Here is a 20,412-nt window from a genome sequence, read left to right as displayed (position 1 = left end):
GTAACATCCACTGTCACTTTGTGCCTCATATGTGGCCGCTTTGTATGTTCGCAGCAGCTACGGCTTAGGCTGTGTCCCGCTGTCCACATTTGCGGTCCACCACCGGCCTGTAGCGCGAGTGCTACTTCCGCCGGAAGTGGGTTATATGCGTTCCACCGGTTCATTAGGTGGAACGCATAAATGCGGTGTTCGTCTTTCTTTCTTTGTATTAGTGATACCAGCGCCCTTATTACTCACAGTGCAATAGCTACTCATAGGGTTTTAAATCCTATATTTAGTATATAAAATTGTGAGTTATTTCACCTTAACACTGTATATTTCCATAAAGGGCGTTAGTGACGTCATTTCCGGTCAATTTTATATATTTCCTAATTTAGGTTCAACACTCACTTATTCACCTAATTATCACTTCACTAGATAGTATATAATATTATTTACTTCATCTTATGTTCCCGTGTTGTCTCCAATTGAGCTGGCAGATTGTTAATTAAAAAAAAAAAAAAATGATTAGCCATCATTCTTCAGTGGGAGTGGTTATTGGTATATAATGCCCCACCATTCACACAGTCAGTCAGTTGCACTTGGGAGAGCACATAGGAACTACTGCTTTATCTGTAAGTATAGGACTTGGTTTCCCTTTTTTTCAATTTAGATTTATTTTTATTATGAGAATCTAATTAATAGTAGTTCATTTAATAATAACAATCAATAAGTAATTGGAAAGAGGGTTAAAAAAAACACCCTAATAGATTATATCAATTAATGATTTTCAGGTGGTCTATTTCTCTCACACATCACTAATTTGAGGCTCACCCAAAGTGGGTATGTACAATGACTTTGCAAATTAGTCTTGTTAAAATTATTGAGTGTTTCCAATTATATTTAGACATAGAGAAAGTTTTTTATATAAAAAGAATTTCTTTCTCTGTGTATAGGATATTTATCCATTGACCATTTGGATCAGCATGTTTTTTGGAAAGAGGTCCTTTGCTAATTTAGTCTGTAAGTAATATATATATATAGAGCGCATAATGGTACTTTTTCTATTAGAATGGAATGTAACATAGTGATAACATATTGTTTTGTATAAAGTGTTCAACATTTTTTGAGCACTAGAGTGTTTCAACCCATTGAATTCATATATGGTTGCTTCATGGACTGACCATTTGGTATGCACTTTATGGAATCTTTCATCTTTATGTAATTTTTTATTATCATCTTATCCCTATGGAACGGTGTAGTAAAATAACACACTACATGTATAGTGAAGTTATACAATATGTCACTCTCCTGCATATGTTCTCTGACCAGCTAGTATGGAACGTCCTCATCTCCTGCTCGATCTATTGAATATCTAGTATTTTAGTTTGATTAACTATTTTCTAATAAGTGTTAATTTATGTATTTTAATTGTTGTTGTTTGTACATTGTAATATGTATATTTTTGTTTATACATTATAATATGTATGTTTTACCAGCTGTGTTGACCATCCCTCTGATGGGGATCGGTATGAAATACCTACAATCAAAATACCGACGTTCAAAATCCCGACACCAATTGACCGATGGTCAAAATCCCTACAAGGTCAAAATCCCGACATGGACAAAATACCGACATTTAAAATACCGGCAAGGTCAAAATACCGACATGTAAAATGCCGACAGGTCAAAATACCGACATGCTTTTTTTAATGGTTTTTTTGTGTATGTCGACATAAGTCAACATGGACACCATATAAAGTGTACCGCGCCCCCTCGCATGGCTCGCTGCGCTCGCCATGCTTCGGGCACACTATTATATTCCCCCTCCAGGTCCACTGGGATGGTAAAGTATGAACAAGTCGGTTTCAATGAAAAAGATCATGAAAAACTCATGTCGGTATTTTGACCTGTCGGCATTTCACATGTCGGTATTTTTACCTTGTCGGTATTTTGTCCATGTCGGTATTTTGTCCATGTCGGTATTTTGACCTTGTCGGGATTTTGACCATCGGTCAATTGGTGTCGGGATTTTGAACATCAGGATTTTGATTGGAGGTAAACTGACTGCATCCCCTCTGATGAAGTCCACGAAGGATGAAACGCGTCAGAGTTGAAGACAGAGAAAAAACAAACCCTACACTATTGTACATTTGACACATATTGTAATCTGTAATTGTGAAAAAGGGTTACCACTGTCTAGATTGGCAATACTTTGCTTTTAATAAATTGTGTAAAGCCATAATTATTTGGTCAATTGCGACACTCTGGAGACTCCAAAGTAGTGACACAAAATGGTGTTTTAATGCCAACGTATATATGGGTTCGGTATGCTTTACCGCCATTCGGGATCCCGGCAGTCAGGAGACGACGCTGGGATCCCGTCAGGCGGAATGCCGGCAGGGAGCGCAGTGAGTCTCCTTGCTTGCCACACTATTCTAGTTGCCCTCGAGTGGTAGAGTGGACCTCCATCCGAGTGGGAATTCCATGCTTCGTCCGGGGATTCCGACCACCGGTATTTCTCTGGATGTCAGGATTCCGGCATTAGTATCCTGAATGCCAGGATCCCGACAGCCGGAAAATTCAACCCATATATATATATATATATATATATATATATATATATATATATGATGTTGTTTATGCGATTTATGGCACCGCTGCGTGCACATCACTATCTCTTTGGATAGACTTAGACCCTTACCAGGCCATTTAATTTATTTTGCTCTTTATATATTTGGCCACTGTTGTGTATGCTGGGCCCTTTACCAAGTTTTGCCCCTTTGTACCCGCTAGTTACTGCATTGGTATGTGCTCTGAGTTTTGGTATTGTCCACCTTTGTAGCCCCTATCAGCCCACTTTGAGTTCTGGGTCATTGTGCGACATTACACCGGGGGTTGGGTATATTTATTTGACATGGCACTGCTGTATGTGCTTATTTATCACATTTGTCATCTTGTGGAGGGATGTAGTTATGTGACCGGCGGTCAGTAGATCGCTGGTCACAATACTGATGGCTACATCCCATCCCGCTCTAAATCCTGACAGTTGGCATGCCGACTAGCAGGGACTATTCCCATACAGTGGGAATAGAACCTGTGGCGAGAGCAGCTCACCACCTAGCCTGCAGAGTGGCGAAGGCAGTGAGCCCGCAAGGGGCTTCGTTGTGCTCGCCCCCTCTGGCATTCTGCTGCCGGGAACCCGCGGTCGATATGCTGACTGTTGGGATCCCCAGCGCCGGAAAGCCATACCCAAGCCCATGTGGATTATGTTTATTTTGTATGTGTAGTTTATTTTAATTTTATTTATTAATATTTTCTTTTTTTTATTTGTTACTTTTCATTTTCTATTTTCATCATTTTTTGGTCCCTTTGTACTTCACATTCTGCAATATTTGTGTATTGTTATGTATTTTATCAGCCGCCGAGCTGTTTGTTCTATTACTGCTATGCCATGTGCTGTGGGATATTATACTGTTACTTGCCGTATGACACATCCTATTGGTGATACCCTCTGTGCTGTTATTGCATTGTTATAGTTCTCCCACATATGTCCTTTTGTTTATAGCCTGCATGCTGTCCTGTATGTTGTCAGTCTTCTCCAATAGATTCCCTATTGATACCACATACTGACAGCCTCTGTGCTGTCAAAATTTACTGTACATTATCTTCCTTTGTAGGACTGCACACCACTATGTTGCTATTTTTTTCTATATGTTGTTATTTTATTTCTGTCGATAGTTACTATGTTTTCAAGGTATTTGTTTCTATGATTGCCATACATAGCCCCGCTGATGTTTCACCGCTATTGCAGACACAGGACCCCGGATTTTATAGGGGTTATTATGTTGCCTGTGTGCCTCCAATATATACCCCACTCATTGTAAATGACACAGAGAGCCACACTGCAGTAGTCAGCACGGATGGTGTAATGGTTAGCATTACTGCCTCACGGCACTAAGATCATGGATTTGATTCCCACCATGGCACTAACTGTGTGGAGTTTGTATATTCTCCCTGTGCTTGCGTGGGTTTCCTCCGGGTACTCTGGTTTCCTACCACAATCTAAAAATATACTTATAGGTTAATTGGCTCCCAAAAAAAAGTAACACTAGCGTGAATGTGTGTGGTGTACATGTGGTTGAGAATATAGAGTGTAAGCTCCACTGGGGCAGGGACTGATGTGAATAGCTGAATATTCTCTGTAAAGCGCTGCGGAATATGTGTGCGCTATACAAATAACCAGTAATAAATAAATAATAGTCAGGAGGGGTCGCTGCCACACAAAGAGCTGCAAAGAAGGGGACAGGTGTAAGCTCGGTATGAACAAGCAGCAGGGCCGGCTCCAGGCATGTTCGAATAGAGCGCCCACGCAGGGCGCCACCCTTAATGGGCGCCGCGCGCTAGCACCGCCATATTCGTACCTGGAGACGGCCCTGTGCAGCTCTACCCGGCCTTAACGTGTGTGCGCGCATTGCGCGCTGAGTGGTGCCGTTGTCTGACGTCAGATGCTGGCGCCGCACAGCGCGCATAGAGGTTTTGGAAGAGTCCTCCAGTCCCATGCCCTCAGACAGCAGCACTCCCCCTCCCAGCGCCGCAACAGGTATTGTGGGGGTCATTTATGGATCTGTCACTGTGGGGTCATATCTGCACTGTGGGGGCATATCTGCACTGTGGGGGCATTTATGTATCTGGCACTGGGGACATTTTTATCTGGCACTGTGGGGGCATTTATTTATATGGCACTGTGGGGGCATTTATTTATCTGGCACTGTGGGGGCATTTATGTATTTGGCACTGGGGGCATTTATGTATCTTGCACTGTGGCGGCAAATCTGGCACTGGGGGGCATTTATGTATCTGGCACTGTGGGGGCATTTATGTATCTGGCACTGTGGGGGCATTTATTTATCTGGCACTGTGGGGGTATTTATTTATCTGGCACTGTGGGGGCATTTATGTATTTGGCACTGGGGGCATTTATGTATCTGGCACTGGTGGCATTTATGTATCTGGCACTGTGGGGGCATATCTGGCAATGGGGGGGGCATTTATGTATCTGGCACTGTGGGGGCATATCTGGCACTGGGGGCGCATTTATGTATCTGGCACTGTGGGGGCATATCTGCACTGTGGGGGCATTTATATATATGGCACCAGGGGCATTTATGTACCTGGCACTGCGGGGGCATATCTGGCACTATGGGGGCATTTATGTATCTGCCACTGTGAGGGCATATCTGCACTGTGTGGGCATTTATTTATCTGGCACTGTGGGGGCATTTATTTATCTGGCACTGTGGGGGCATTTATTTATCTTGCACTGTGGGGCATTTATGTATCTGGCATGGTGGGGGCATATTTGGCACTGTGGGGGCATTTATGTATCTGGCACTGTGGGGGCATATCTGGCACTGTAGGGGCATTTATGTATCTGGCACTGTGGGGGCATTTATGTATCTGGCACTGCGGGGGCATATCTAGCACTGTGGGGGAATTTATGTATCTGGAACTGTGGGGACATATCTGACACTGTGTGGCCATTTATGTATCTGGCATTGCTGGGGAGCATGTCATGTGTATCTGGCACTGCTGGGGGGTATGTCATGTGTTGCTGGCACTGCTGGGGGGCATGTCACGTGTTGCTGGCACTGCTGGGGGGCATGTCACGTGTAGCTGGCACGGCTGGGGAGCATATCATGTAGTGTTCCCGCTAGGCGTCTGTGGCTAGGCAATGTGTCTCAGTGCTCTACCTGGCGAAATGTGTCTCAGTGCTCTACCTGGCGCAAAGTGTCTAACGTGCTCTGCCTGGCGCAAAGTGTATAGGAGGTTCTACCTGGTGCAATGTGTATTAGCTGCACTACTGTGTGGTGTTATGCGAATTGCTACTATTATGTGGCCATGCACCTTCCCCACGAAGCAACGCCCCTACATTTTTGCTGCGCACCTTCGGCGTGCACTGTCCATGCTTTGGCATGTGGGTAGGTGAGCACCAAGCATTACAGTATGTACATCATTTTGCCCTCCTAACTTAAAAATGTGCCCTCCCTGTGATCAGCACCCTGCCCTAAAAAGTGAACACTATCATGTGTAGCTGGCACTGCTGGGGGGCATATTGTGTGTAGCTGGCACTGTTTCGGGGCATGTCATGTGTAGCTGGCACTGCTGCGGGGCATGTCATGTGTAGCTGGCACTGCTGGGGGGCATATCATATCTATCTGGCACTGCACGTTATGTGTATCTGGCACTATACTGGAGACATTATGTGTATCTGACACTATACTGGAGACATTGTGTGTAAGGAACACTACTGTGGCTGTTATGTGTAAGGCTGCTAATTGCGTGTGTAGAGGGGGTGTGAAAATATATTTATATCTGATAATATGAAGTTACATGGCCATGCCCACTTTTCCAGGAGACCACGCCCACTTTCCCTGGAGCGCGCATAGGGGTGTGGGGGGGGGGGCGCTTTTACATATTTTTTCTCCGCTTAGGGTGCTAGTAGGCATGGAGCCGGCCCTGACAAGCAGAGTATCCCACGTTGGAAGGACCTTGTACTGTCAAGTTCTGGGCTAACTGTGCAGAGAGTTCTCGTTCGGCGCAGATGTAGCCAAGATGAGCATGGCTACATCTATTTTACAGCCACATTAACAAGTGGTTTGTTCATTGAAGAGCAGGGGAAATGGAGATTTTTGAAGGTAGGCGCTAGTCACACCATATGTACAGGCCACACCCCCTATGCAGACCACACCTCCACAACACTAGTTACACCCCCCACATCACTAGTCATACTCTTGGTGTGCTGGTCACACCCCCTGCGGCAGCACACAATAGGCCCTTCATAAATTTCAGCTCCAGGCTCAAGTGGACCTTAATCTGGCACTGATGCCAGGTCACTCAACCTGTGTTTCTTTACTTTTTTTGGGTCCCTATAATACCCCTTTCACACCACACAAATAACCCGGTATCGACCCAGCATATTGCCGGGTCGTCACGGGTCAGTGTGCGGTATGAAAGGGCCATGTCGGATTTCCCGGGTCGCCTGACCCGGTAATTCAACCTGGGTTATAAGCAGTGTTATTCCTGGGTTGAATACCGGGTCAGTGGCTTTGTAAACGGATTCCCGGGTCGAGACGATCCGGAACCCGTTTACAAGATAGGGAGAGGTGGCGCCTCCACCTCCGCCCCTGCTGCCCGCTCCGCCCCCTGCCACTATGGCAACCGACCCGGCAAAATGCTGCGTCTGGAAGCCAGCAGAAAGAGGTTGGAGAGTCTCCAATGCCGGATCCCACCCGCGAAGTATCCGTTTCTAATTCCCGGGTGGGATTCGGCATTGGAGATGTGAAAGGGGTATATCATACTGAGCAGCTACCTGTGTCGTCCCTGTAATAACCTGCGTTATTACAGCAGTCTGAAAGGGGTATAAATTATATGAACACAAAAGTCTGGATTTCTAGTGGCATCTACATTTTTCTTTTAGCAGAGAGATTTTGTAAAAAAAAAAAAAAACCATTGTAATGGAATCTAGAATAATACATTGAACATTAATCCATCTCTTTGTTCCTAACCTGATGTGTGACCACCAACACTAATCCAGCCATGCACATTTTCTCTTTGCTGAGAAAACCCCCACATTAGATACAGTATCTTGTGCCATACAAAATACATAATAAAGAATAGATACTTTTTATAATGGATAGCTTTACCTCATAACATCACTAGAGGGAGAATCTGTACTTTGTAATACATAGGCTCCTAGAGTAACATTCACAAACAGAAATCACAAAAGAAGAGTACAAAGTAACCCCCACTGATTGTTTAAGGAATGAAGACCAGAAATCTTTAAGAAGCAGGGGATCCGTTCAATTTGCTGGCTGTCAGGATGCCAACGCCGGAATCCTGCCAACTGGAATATCGGCGCTTGGGGCTATTCCCACTCATGGGTGTCCACAACACCCATAGAGTGGGAATAGAACCTATGGAGAGTGCAGCTTGCCACCAGGCCTACAGCGTGGCAAGCACAGAGAGCCTGCAAGGGGACTCGTACCGGTCGTCTCGCTGCCAGCATTCTGCTGAGCGGGATGCCGCTGTCGGGATACTGACAGCCGTCATCCCGCCTGGCAAGATTACGCATGTAATCCAGAAGCAAAATCTGACCATGCAGAATTGTGTGTTCGGGGATGAGCCTGGTACACAATATACAATTATCGGGCCGGCCAGCCAATATTTGTCTAATCACACCGATTATTGTATAGTGTGTGTGTATGCAGTAGTGTTAGCCATAAACGGCTTCAAACACTCCTGCTACGGTCAGGTCGGGATCTGGTGTACTGCACATGCTATCATGTTCCTAACCTCCCAATCCTATTAAGGAGATCGGAAGAAAGTACACACTGAGCAAGAAATTGGTCAGTGTGTTTAGGTGCACACCGATCCAATAATCATTCCATCGGATCAGAGCACTTATTAGATTGGAAAAAGGACACACAGAGAGCGCAAACAGACTAAATGAATTAAAATATTTAATAATAAAACCAGGACTCAAAGGTCCAATGATTATTAAATAAATATACACACGTGAACTACAGATTAAATCACATACATATAAAAACAGGACACTCCTTACTAATTCCACGGTATTATCCTAAGAAGATAGGCACATATAGGATTATATGCTCAAGTGGATATTTCTTTATCATGTAGCAATGCATTGCAATAAATCCCATAGTTGGAAATCATTAAATATAGTTGCTTCTTTAGAACTAATGTTGCTCAAAATTCCAGATGACCATTAGGCACATAAGTATAAACGTGTTCTTATATTCTTAGCTGTGCAGTTAATTTCCAGATTTAATTGGCAACAGTTAATCCGCTCAATGGGGCAGAAACAATACTCAGCACTGCAGCGGCTCCGTCAACCGCTCTCCGTAAGTTGGTAATGCGGTAATGATAAATGCTTACTGCTTCCAAGTGAGTATGAGACCGGCGGCGCTGGGCGTCCCCGTTTGCTGGCTGGTTACGCTGCTCACTCGTGGCGGGTGGAATTCTTTCCCTCTGAAGAAACAACCAGTGCCTTTTGGTTGAGAAACGCGTCAGAGTTCAGGCTTCGGGACTCCTGTAGCTGCCATGGATATCATCTGATACTGCACTGCATCGCACCGCACTGAGATCTTGGATTCCAAGCCACCTGCAAGTGGCCTCCTTTGCCAAACGGGGGCCGTGGCCGACATCCACCCGCCATGAGTGAGCAGCGTAACCAGCCAGCGCACGGGGATGCCCAGCGCCACCGGTCTCATACTCACTTGGAAGCGGTAAGCATTTATCATTACCGCAATACCAATTTACAGAGAGCGGTTGACGGAGCCGCTGCAGTGCTGAGTATTGTTTCTGCCCCATTGAGCGGATTAACTGTTGCCAATTAAATCTGGAAATTAACTGCACAGCTAAGAATATAAGAACAAGTTTATACTTATGTGCCTAATGGTCATCTGGAATTCCCTAAGGAACTTTGAGCAACATTAGTTCTAAAGAAGCAACTATATTTAATGATTTCCAACTATGGGATTTATTGCAATGCATTGCTAATTGATAAAGAAATATCCACTTGAGCATATAATCCTATATGTGCCTATCTTCTTAGGATAATACCATGGAATTAGTAAGGAGTGTCCTGTTTTTATATGTATGTGATTTAAACTGTGGTTCACATGTGTGTATATTTATTTAATAATCATTGGACCTCTGAGTCCTGGTTTTATTATTAAATATTTTAATTCATTTAGTCTGTTTGTGCTCTCTGTGTGTCCTTTTTCTAAACGTTTTAAAGGGGTGCTTATACCCTGTTATTGGAGAGCAGCATTCAGCAAATCAGCAAAGGCTCATTAAGGCGCTTTTTCTTTTCTGGTGGATAGTTTAGATTTATTAGATTGGCACAAATTATCTGATAGTGTAAATCTGGCTAGTCAAGTGTGTGTATAAAAAAAAATCTATATGAAAACGTCCTTATCCTGTGCCACTATTCAGAGGATTTTGACAATAAGCTGCCACTCTAATGGGCCCTACACACTGATAGATCAGCCGCCGAGCTGCCTGATGGTGGATACGGCCGACGGGCGACCCGGCGGTTGGGGGGCAGTGATGGGGGAGTGAATTTCTTCACTCTCCCTGTCACCCAGCTCCATAGCAGTGCAGGCAAATATGGACGATCTCGTCCATATTGGCTTGCATGCACAAGTGACGGGGCACCAACGATTACCGAGCGCGGGGCCGCACATCGTTAATAGTTGGTGCCTACACACAGAATGATGTGAACGAGTTCTCTTTCATTTATGAACGAGAACATTTATATCGTTCTGTTTTATCTGCCAGTGTGTAGGGCCCATAAGAGAGTCACGTCAGAAGGACTAAAAGGTAAGTATGTAGAGAATGCCTAAGAGAGCGCTTATGCGGCTCACATAATTAAAGTGGTCTAATTAATACACAAGGAGAGGCTGAATGTATGTACCCTTAACTAGAGATGAGCGCCGGAAATTTTTCGGGTTTTGTGTTTTGGTTTTGGGTTCGGTTCCGCGGCCGTGTTTTGGGTTCGACCGCGTTTTGGCAAAACCTCACCGAATTTTTTTTGTCGGATTCGGGTGTGTTTTGGATTCGGGTGTTTTTTTCAAAAAACACTAAAAAACAGCTTAAATCATAGAATTTGGGGGTCATTTTGATCCCAAAGTATTATTAACCTCAAAAACCATAATTTACACTCATTTTCAGTCTATTCTGAATACCTCACACCTCACAATATTATTTTTAGTCCTAAAATTTTCACCTAGGTCGCTGGATGACTAAGCTAAGCGACCCTAGTGGCCGACACAAACACCGGGCCCATCTAGGAGTGGCACTGCAGTGTCACGCAGGATGTCCCTTCCAAAAAACCCTCCCCAAACAGCACATGACGCAAAGAAAAAAAGAGGCGCAATGAGGTAGCTGTGTGAGTAAGATAAGCGACCCTAGTGGCCGACACAAACACCGGGCCCATCTAGGAGTGTCACTGCAGTGTCACGCAGGATGTCCCTTCCAAAAAACCCTCCCCAAACAGCACATGACGCAAAGAAAAAAAGAGGCGCAATGAGGTAGCTGTGTGAGTAAGATAAGCGACCCTAGTGGCCGACACAAACACCGGGCCCATCTAGGAGTGTCACTGCAGTGTCACGCAGGATGTCCCTTCCAAAAAACCCTCCCCAAACAGCACATGACGCAAAGAAAAAAAGAGGCGCAATGAGGTAGCTGTGTGAGTAAGATAAGCGACCCTAGTGGCCGACACAAACACCGGGCCCATCTAGGAGTGGCACTGCAGTGTCACGCAGGATGTCCCTTCCAAAAAACCCTCCCCAAACAGCACATGACGCAAAGAAAAATTAAAGAAAAAAGAGGTGCAAGATGGAATTGTCCTTGGGCCCTCCCACCCACCCTTATGTTGTATACTATAAACAGGACATGCACACTTTAACCAACCCATCATTTCAGTGACAGGGTCTGCCACACGACTGTGACTGAAATGACGGGTTGGTTTGGACCCCCACCAAAAAAGAAGCAATTAATCTCTCCTTGCACAAACTGGCTCTACAGAGGCAAGATGTCCACCTCATCATCATCCTCCGATATATCACCGTGTACATCCCCCTCCTCACAGATTATCAATTCGTCCCCACTGGAATCCACCATCTCAGCTCCCTGTGTACTTTGTGGAGGCAATTGCTGCTGGTCAATGTCTCCACAGAGGAATTGATTATAATTCATTTTAATGAACATCATCTTCTCCACATTTTCTGGATGTAACCTCGTACGCCGATTGCTGACAAGGTGAGCGGCAGCACTAAACACTCTTTCGGAGTACACACTTGTGGGAGGGCAACTTAGGTAGAATAAAGCCAGTTTGTGCAAGGGCCTCCAAATTGCCTCTTTTTCCTGCCAGTATAAGTACGGACTGTGTGACGTGCCTACTTGGATGCGGTCACTCATATAATCCTCCACCATTCTTTCAATGGTGAGAGAATCATATGCAGTGACAGTAGACGACATGTCCGTAATCGTTGTCAGGTCCTTCAGTCCGGACCAGATGTCAGCATCAGCAGTCGCTCCAGACTGCCCTGCATCACCGCCAGCGGGTGGGCTCGGAATTCTGAGCCTTTTCCTCGCACCCCCAGTTGCGGGAGAATGTGAAGGAGGAGATGTTGACAGGTCGCGTTCCGCTTGACTTGACAATTTTCTCACCAGCAAGTCTTTGAACCCCAGCAGACTTGTGTCTGCCGGAAAGAGAGATCCAAGGTAGGCTTTAAATCTAGGATCGAGCACGGTGGCCAAAATGTAGTGCTCTGATTTCAACAGATTGACCACCCGTGAATCCTTGTTAAGCGAATTAAGGGCTCCATCCACAAGTCCCACATGCCTAGCGGAATCGCTCCGTGTTAGCTCCTCCTTCAATGTCTCCAGCTTCTTCTGCAAAAGCCTGATGAGGGGAATGACCTGACTCAGGCTGGCAGTGTCTGAACTGACTTCACGTGTGGCAAGTTCAAAGGGCATCAGAACCTTGCACAACGTTGAAATCATTCTCCACTGCGCTTGAGACAGGTGCATTCCACCTCCTATATCGTGCTCAATTGTATAGGCTTGAATGGCCTTTTGCTGCTCCTCCAACCTCTGAAGCATATAGAGGGTTGAATTCCACCTCGTTACCACTTCTTGCTTCAGATGATGGCAGGGCAGGTTCAGTAGTTTTTGGTGGTGCTCCAGTCTTCTGTACGTGGTGCCTGTACGCCGAAAATGTCCCGCAATTCTTCTGGCCACCGACAGCATCTCTTGCACGCCCCTGTCGTTTTTAAAAAAATTCTGCACCACCAAATTCAAGGTATGTGCAAAACATGGGACGTGCTGGAATTTGCCCATATTTAATGCACACACAATATTGCTGGCGTTGTCCGATGCCACAAATCCACAGGAGAGTCCAATTGGGGTAAGCCATTCCGCGATGATCTTCCTCAGTTGCCGTAAGAGGTTTTCAGCTATGTGCGTATTCTGGAAAGCGGTGATACAAAGCGTAGCCTGCCTAGGAAAGAGTTGGCGTTTGCGAGATGCTGCTACTGGTGCCGCCGCTGCTGTTCTTGCGGCGGGAGTCCATACATCTACCCAGTGGGCTGTCACAGTCATATAGTCCTGACCCTGCCCTGCTCCACTTGTCCACATGTCCGTGGTTAAGTGGACATTGGGTACAACTGCATTTTTTAGGACACTGGTGAGTCTTTTTCTGACGTCCGTGTACATTCTCGGTATCGCCTGCCTAGAGAAGTGGAACCTAGATGGTATTTGGTAACGGGGGCACACTGCCTCAATAAATTGTCTAGTTCCCTGTGAACTAACGGCGGATACCGGACGCACGTCTAACACCAACATAGTTGTCAAGGCCTCAGTTATCCGCTTTGCAGCAGGATGACTGCTGTGATATTTCATCTTCCTCGCAAAGGACTGTTGGACAGTCAATTGCTTACTGGAAGTAGTACAAGTGGGCTTACGACTTCCCCTCTGGGATGACCATCGACTCCCAGCAGCAACAACAGCAGCGCCAGCAGCAGTAGGCGTTACACGCAAGGATGCATCGGAGGAATCCCAGGCAGGAGAGGACTCGTCAGAATTGCCAGTGACATGGCCTGCAGGACTATTGGCATTCCTGGGGAAGGAGGAAATTGACACTGAGGGAGTTGGTGGGGTGGTTTGCCTGAGCTTGGTTACAAGAGGAAGGGATTTACTGGTCAGTGGACTGCTTCCGCTGTCGCCCAAAGTTTTTGAACTTGTCACTGACTTATTATGAATGCGCTGCAGGTGACGTATAAGGGAGGATGTTCCGAGGTGGTTAACGTCCTTACCCCTACTTATTACAGCTTGACAAAGGCAACACACGGCTTGACACCTGTTGTCCGCTTTTCTGTTGAAATACCTCCACACTGAAGAGCTGATTTTTTTGGTATTTTCACCAGGCATGTCAACGGCCATATTCCTCCCACGGACAACAGGTGTCTCCCCGGGTGCCTGACTTAAACAAACCACCTCACCATCAGAATCCTCCTGGTCAATTTCCTCCCCAGCACCAGCAACACCCATATCCTCCTCATCCTGGTGTACTTCAACACTGACATCTTCAATCTGACTATCAGGAACTGGACTGCGGGTGCTCCTTCCAGCACTTGCAGGGGGCGTGCAAATGGTGGAAGGCGCATGCTCTTCACGTCCAGTGTTGGGAAGGTCAGGCATCGCAACCGACATAATTGGACTCTCCTTGTGGATTTGGGATTTCGAAGAACGCACAGTTCTTTGCGGTGCTTTTGCCAGCTTGAGTCTTTTCAGTTTTCTAGCGAGAGGCTGAGTGCTTCCATCCTCATGTGAAGCTGAACCACTAGCCATGAACATAGGCCAGGGCCTCAGCCGTTCCTTGCCACTCCGTGTGGTAAATGGCATATTGGCAAGTTTACGCTTCTCCTCCGACAATTTTATTTTAGGTTTTGGAGTCCTTTTTTTACTGATATTTGGTGTTGTGGATTTTACATGCTCTGTACTATGACATTGGGCATCGGCCTTGGCAGACGACGTTGCTGGCATTTCATCGTCTCGGCCATGACTAGTGGCAGCAGCTTCAGCACGAGGTGGAAGTGGATCTTGATCTTTCCCTAATTTTGGAACCTCAACATTTTTGTTCTCCATATTTTAATAGGCACAACTAAAAGGCACCTCAGGTAAACAATGGAGATGGATGGATACTAGTATACTTATGGATGGACTGCCGAGTGCCGACACAGAGGTAGCTACAGCCATGGACTAACGTACTGTGTCTGCTGCTAATATAGACTGGATGATTGATAATGAGATGAAATCAATATATATATGTATGTATATATAATATCACTAGTACTGCAGCCGGACAGGTAGATAATATATTTATTAGGTAATGATGACTGATGACGGACCTGCTGGACACTGTCAGCTCAGCAGCACCGCAGACTGCTACAGTAAGCTACTATACTATAGTAGTATGTACAAAGAAGAAAGAAAAAAAAAAACCACGGGTAGGTGGTATACAATTATGGATGGACTGCCGAGTGCCGACACAGAGGTAGCTACAGCCGTGGACTAACGTACTGTGTCTGCTGCTAATATAGACTGGATGATTGATAATGAGATGAAATCAATATATATATGTATGTATATATAATATCACTAGTACTGCAGCCGGACAGGTAGATAATATATTTATTAGGTAATGATGACTGATGACGGACCTGCTGGACACTGTCAGCTCAGCAGCACCGCAGACTGCTACAGTAAGCTACTATACTCTATAGTAGTATGTACAAAGAAGAAAGAAAAAAAAAAAACCACGGGTAGGTGGTATACAATTATGGATGGACTGCCGAGTGCCGACACAGAGGTAGCTACAGCCGTGGACTAACGTACTGTGTCTGCTGCTAATATAGAGTCTAGACTGGATGATAAATTATTGATAATGAGATGAAATCAATATAATATCACTAGTACTGCAGCCGGACAGGTACTATATATATTTATTATGTAATGACTGATGACGGACCTGCTGGACACTGTCAGGTCAGCACAGCACCGCAGACTGCTACAGTAAGCTACTATAGTAGTATGTATAAAGAAGAATGAAAAAAAAAAAACCACGGGTAGGTGGTATACAATATTATATATATATATATTATATACAAATATATATATATATATATATATATATATATTAAACTGGTGGTGATTGATTATTAAACTGGTGGTCACTTCAGGACAGGTCACGTTGCAACTTGCAACTAGTACTCCGAGGCCTAAGCAGACAATCACAAAATATATTATTATACTGGTGGTCAGTGTGGTCACAACAATGGCAGTGTGGCACTGACTCTGGCAGCAAAAGTGTGCACTGTACGTTATATGTACTCCTGAGTCCTGCTCTCAGACTCTAACTGCTCCCCACTGTCAGTGTCTCCCCCACAAGTCAGATAATACACTTACAGTCACACTATCTAATCTATAAATATCACGTCATTAATGACCAAGATCACATTATCTAAATATTAGGATCATTAAGGATTATATCTATGTCGATAATCAAGGTCATCACGTCATTAATAACCAAAATCACATTTTCTAATTATTAAGATTATTAAGGATTAGATCCACGTTTAAAATTAAAATGGCCAGATTCATCTGGTAACTTAATGATATATGGGGGTTAAATATCCCTGTCACTTTAATTATTAACCATGGTTTTATTAGTTAACAATTGGGTAGCACTTTAAAGTAATACATGGGGGTTGAGTATAATTAGATGATATATCCGGTTGGTATTAAGTATTATAGATTATATATCCGGTTGGTATTAAGTATATCTGGTTGGTATTAATTATACAATTGTGGTATCTAACATATTCCATATTTTCACATTATAATGTGGTAATATATGAACATTATTTAATCGTCTTGGTTTGAAAGAATCATAAAAGACAAGTCACACACGGTGAATTTATAATTATATTTATTAGTTAATTGTCAGCCACGTAAAGATGTTTGTTAAAACCTAAATTAAAATAGCACATTGATATAATTTTGGGTAGTTGATCTAATAGAAAAGACATGAGCTTCACTAATAGAGATAGAAGTCTTTATACAGCAATAAATATAAACAATTACTTTGTGTTCACGAGTGTTGGAACGCACGGACACAGGAAGCCCTATGGTGGTGAGACGCACGATGCGCAGATAGTCCGAAGTGCGCCATGATTACATTTGGTTACCATAGAGACGCGGCATCACGTGGTAGCGCAACCCGGCGGATACAGGAAGCTATACAGTATTGAGGCGCATGACGCGCCGGAGGGCGGAAGTGCGTCGTGGCATCATTTGGTTGCCAGGATACGCGGTGCTAGGGAACGACGCGGTTTGGCGTGGTTACCTAGGAGATACTGTACTAACAGGAACTCCAATTTAGCGGTGAAACGCATATTAATTACGGGATTATGGCACGCAATTTTTCAATTAATTATCTTACCCCTCCATATGCATAGTAAGTTGTAGTTAGACTTGTGAAAACAAGGGCCGAATTTCAACATTACACACACATACCGGTATAGATAATATAAGGGTAAAGGAATAGGTAATATTTAAGAATTTAGTTTATTAAATCACAGGAAGTGATGTCACTTATAGTGGGGTTTAAAAACCCAGTGCTTTCAGTCACAATTTTATTCAGCAGCTAGGAGCATTGCAGAAGGTGGAGAGGTGAGCATGTTATTCTGATGGTCTTCCATGTTCTCTTGGTGTGTATTAATAATATGAGTCTAAAACGTTTGGGGAATTATGTCAACTCCCAAAGATTTCTTTGTGTATGGTGATTTTGTATGCATATAAAAAAAAAAAAAAAAAAATTAAGTCATAGCACTGTATTACATAAGCACTATCTTATATAGCTAACAGCTTTTGGTATCAATTATAATGAACCCAGCCTGAGAAGGGTTCAAGTTGCCTGGATTATTAATGTCCATTAGGTGTGTCAGTATTCTATACTCAATGATAGTATTATAAGAAAAAGGTTGGGTACACTATCCCAGCTATATCGATCTATATTAACAAATTCTGGCAAACCCTCAGCCAATTTAGGACATTTTTTCTGCATCGGATTACAATTCTGATACAGCCACTGTCAACCGGAATGATTATTATATTTATATTACAGTTAACCGGAATGATTAATATATTTATATTATAGTTTTCTATATATTTTCATTCTACTCCACCATAGGTACGATTACAGTTGTCTACCTTATGTTGAATTCACGCTTGGATGAGATTTATTGAATAGCTGCTTTACGAGCTAATTTTCATACAATTGGTATGTATGGAAATAAAATATGGGTAAAAATAGATAAATAAATTAATAGAATTTTCAAAAGAAAACATTTTTCGATATGCACTGTACCCATATATCATTAGGAACTTATTTTTCATCATAGGTTCGAATACAAAATATTTTTTAAAATCATCAAACTAAGTCCGTATAGTGGATAACACATTGAACTGGTCACATCTGATGTTTTGTCCAATTGGTATGTATAACATTATACCAATATCCATCTGTATGACTTTGAATGAGTAACATCTAAATGATATGTTATGTCCCTCTTTCTGTAATAATGTGATTATATGTTAAAATAGTGTCAACTGCATTATATAACAAATAAGTTAGCTTTGATCCCTCTAAGAAAATTCCATTGTCCTTGTTATTTCAGTTTGTTTATCTCCTCTATTCCTCCTCGTTTATAATTTTTTCCTATAATTTTTTCCTACCACAATATATATGTAACACGTGTTATAATTTTACAGATATTCCATGTGGTGAAATCGAATTCGACACCACTTTTAAGTGTTTTAATTATCTCTTGAAGACACACTTAATTTGCTTATCCATATTGTGAACCTTTGGTATGTAGATATTATATTTACTATTGACATGAAACCTATATTGGTAAATGTAACAATATATTTATGAAATGTTTTCTGCATTGTTTAGATTTCAATAAACCCCTGATGAAGTCTGTAGACGAAACGCGTTGGGTTGAGACAGCGATTTTGTCATTTCTATAAGGATGAATAATCATTATGTCAATCTATGATTGAAATGAATTGTCACCAATACAAACATTTGTAAAAAACATCGTTTATTGTCAATTTAGGATACATTGTGGTACAGCTTATTTTATTGTATCTTATAAAATAAATAAGTTGATTCTTATAACTGTGTCATTGTATAAGTAAAAACGTTAGATATACCAAAGATTCACATTAGCTCCCGGGGAATCTTTTTCTTTTTTGTTCATAACCATTATACCCCGTCTAACAGGGGGTATTTCCCTTAAGGTGTAGCTTCCCATTATATCAGCACGAGTAAGGTCTTAGATCATTTCTTGCACTATCCACTTCTCTGTTAGTAAGACCTAGTTCGCAGCAGGTAGGCTAAAATGCCGATTTTTAGAGATAGATCTAAGAGATCATTGAAGGTTAGGAATATTTTTGAGGAGGAGGAACAGGTGTTTCAAACTGATGAAAACGACTATTATGGCTATCTTAATGTTGTAGAGAAACTGGCAATAAAAGAACTCAAAAATTGGTATGACATTATAACACTGGAGAAATACCTAGAAGTGGGGAGAGTCCCTAGAGGACTAAGATTGCATAAAAATCCCACTATAGGGGGAGGCAATGAGGAGTTTATTACCAACTGGAATGCCATATTAGATGGGTGTTCGGCCAAATTAATTGCTCTAATTATCTCCGAAAGGAAACGCGAACTCAATCATCTTGATGATGAAATTAAAAATATTGAGTCTCAGGCCACTAAATTCGAAGACAGTGAGGAATTTAAGAGGGATGTTTCTGATTTACAATACAAGTTGGATACGGTGGAGAACGAAATAATTTTACGTAAACAGAAAAAGTTTACACGTGACAAGAATGACTATGTTTCTGGTCAGATTCATAATTTACCTATCCAAGAGGATAGAAGTAATAATGGAAGATACACATCATTAAAAACGAGATTTGGACAACAAGATAGAGGACGACGGAATATCCAGAATTATCAGGATAATTATGTGGATAGACAACAGAATTTTAGACAAAGGAGAAAATATGTGTCGCCATATCCAAGTAGAATGGAAGACACTAGAAACTATAGAAATAGGATTCCATCCAACTACGGTTATAAAAGAGATTATCATAAATATCACACTGACCGTAATAATTATCATAACAACCAATGGCCCTCTAGAAACCGAATGGACAGTGATTGGTCACTAACACCAAGGGAAGAACCACCCAAACGTTTTTTAGATGGGAGACAGCGATACAAACTACCTTTCATCCAACAGGAAGAAGAGTTGTTCGATCGAATAGATTCACCCCAAGGGACGAAAAGAGGATACATTGGAGTAGACGAGGATCAAGAGGGGGTAGAAAAAAGCCCCAAAAAAAGAAAGGCATTATTCAATCAAGAGAAACCGAGACAGGGATCGTCAATAATGCAGAGAGACAGCTGTCAACAGCGGAGAACTCACTATTGATGAAAGGCCTTAAATTTGCACCTGATTCCCATGTGAATAAATTCAGTTTATTCATAGATCTTAACAAATATATAAGAAAACTCACGCTCCAAAGACATTTCCTCAAGAATCCGCCATACGAAAGACCCAATCAGGATAAAAAACCTTTGGTAAAATTACCCTCCAAATTTTACCCGGTTGAATCCAGAGGGAGTAACCTCGAAATATTCTATGAATCAGTAAAAGATGATTTCAAACAAATGAAAATACAGAAGAATAAATACCAAGCCAA

The 20,412-nt window shown here is 42.9% G+C and overlaps 1 long non-coding RNA gene across 1 annotated transcript; it reads left to right on the top strand.

Annotated features, from left to right (window-relative positions):
* Positions 1-584: 584 nt before the first annotated feature.
* On the top strand, positions 585-18,498 carry LOC134947654 (uncharacterized). Its single transcript, XR_010182684.1, has 4 exons — positions 585-614; positions 774-822; positions 936-1,002; positions 18,406-18,498. It is a non-coding gene; the product is annotated as an uncharacterized LOC134947654 (long non-coding RNA).
* Positions 18,499-20,412: the final 1,914 nt, after the last annotated feature.

Source organism: Pseudophryne corroboree, chromosome 8 (genome assembly GCF_028390025.1).
Source record: "Pseudophryne corroboree isolate aPseCor3 chromosome 8, aPseCor3.hap2, whole genome shotgun sequence".
NCBI classification, from domain to species: Eukaryota; Metazoa; Chordata; class Amphibia; order Anura; family Myobatrachidae; genus Pseudophryne; species Pseudophryne corroboree.
This window is presented reverse-complemented; position numbering and strand designations above follow the sequence as displayed.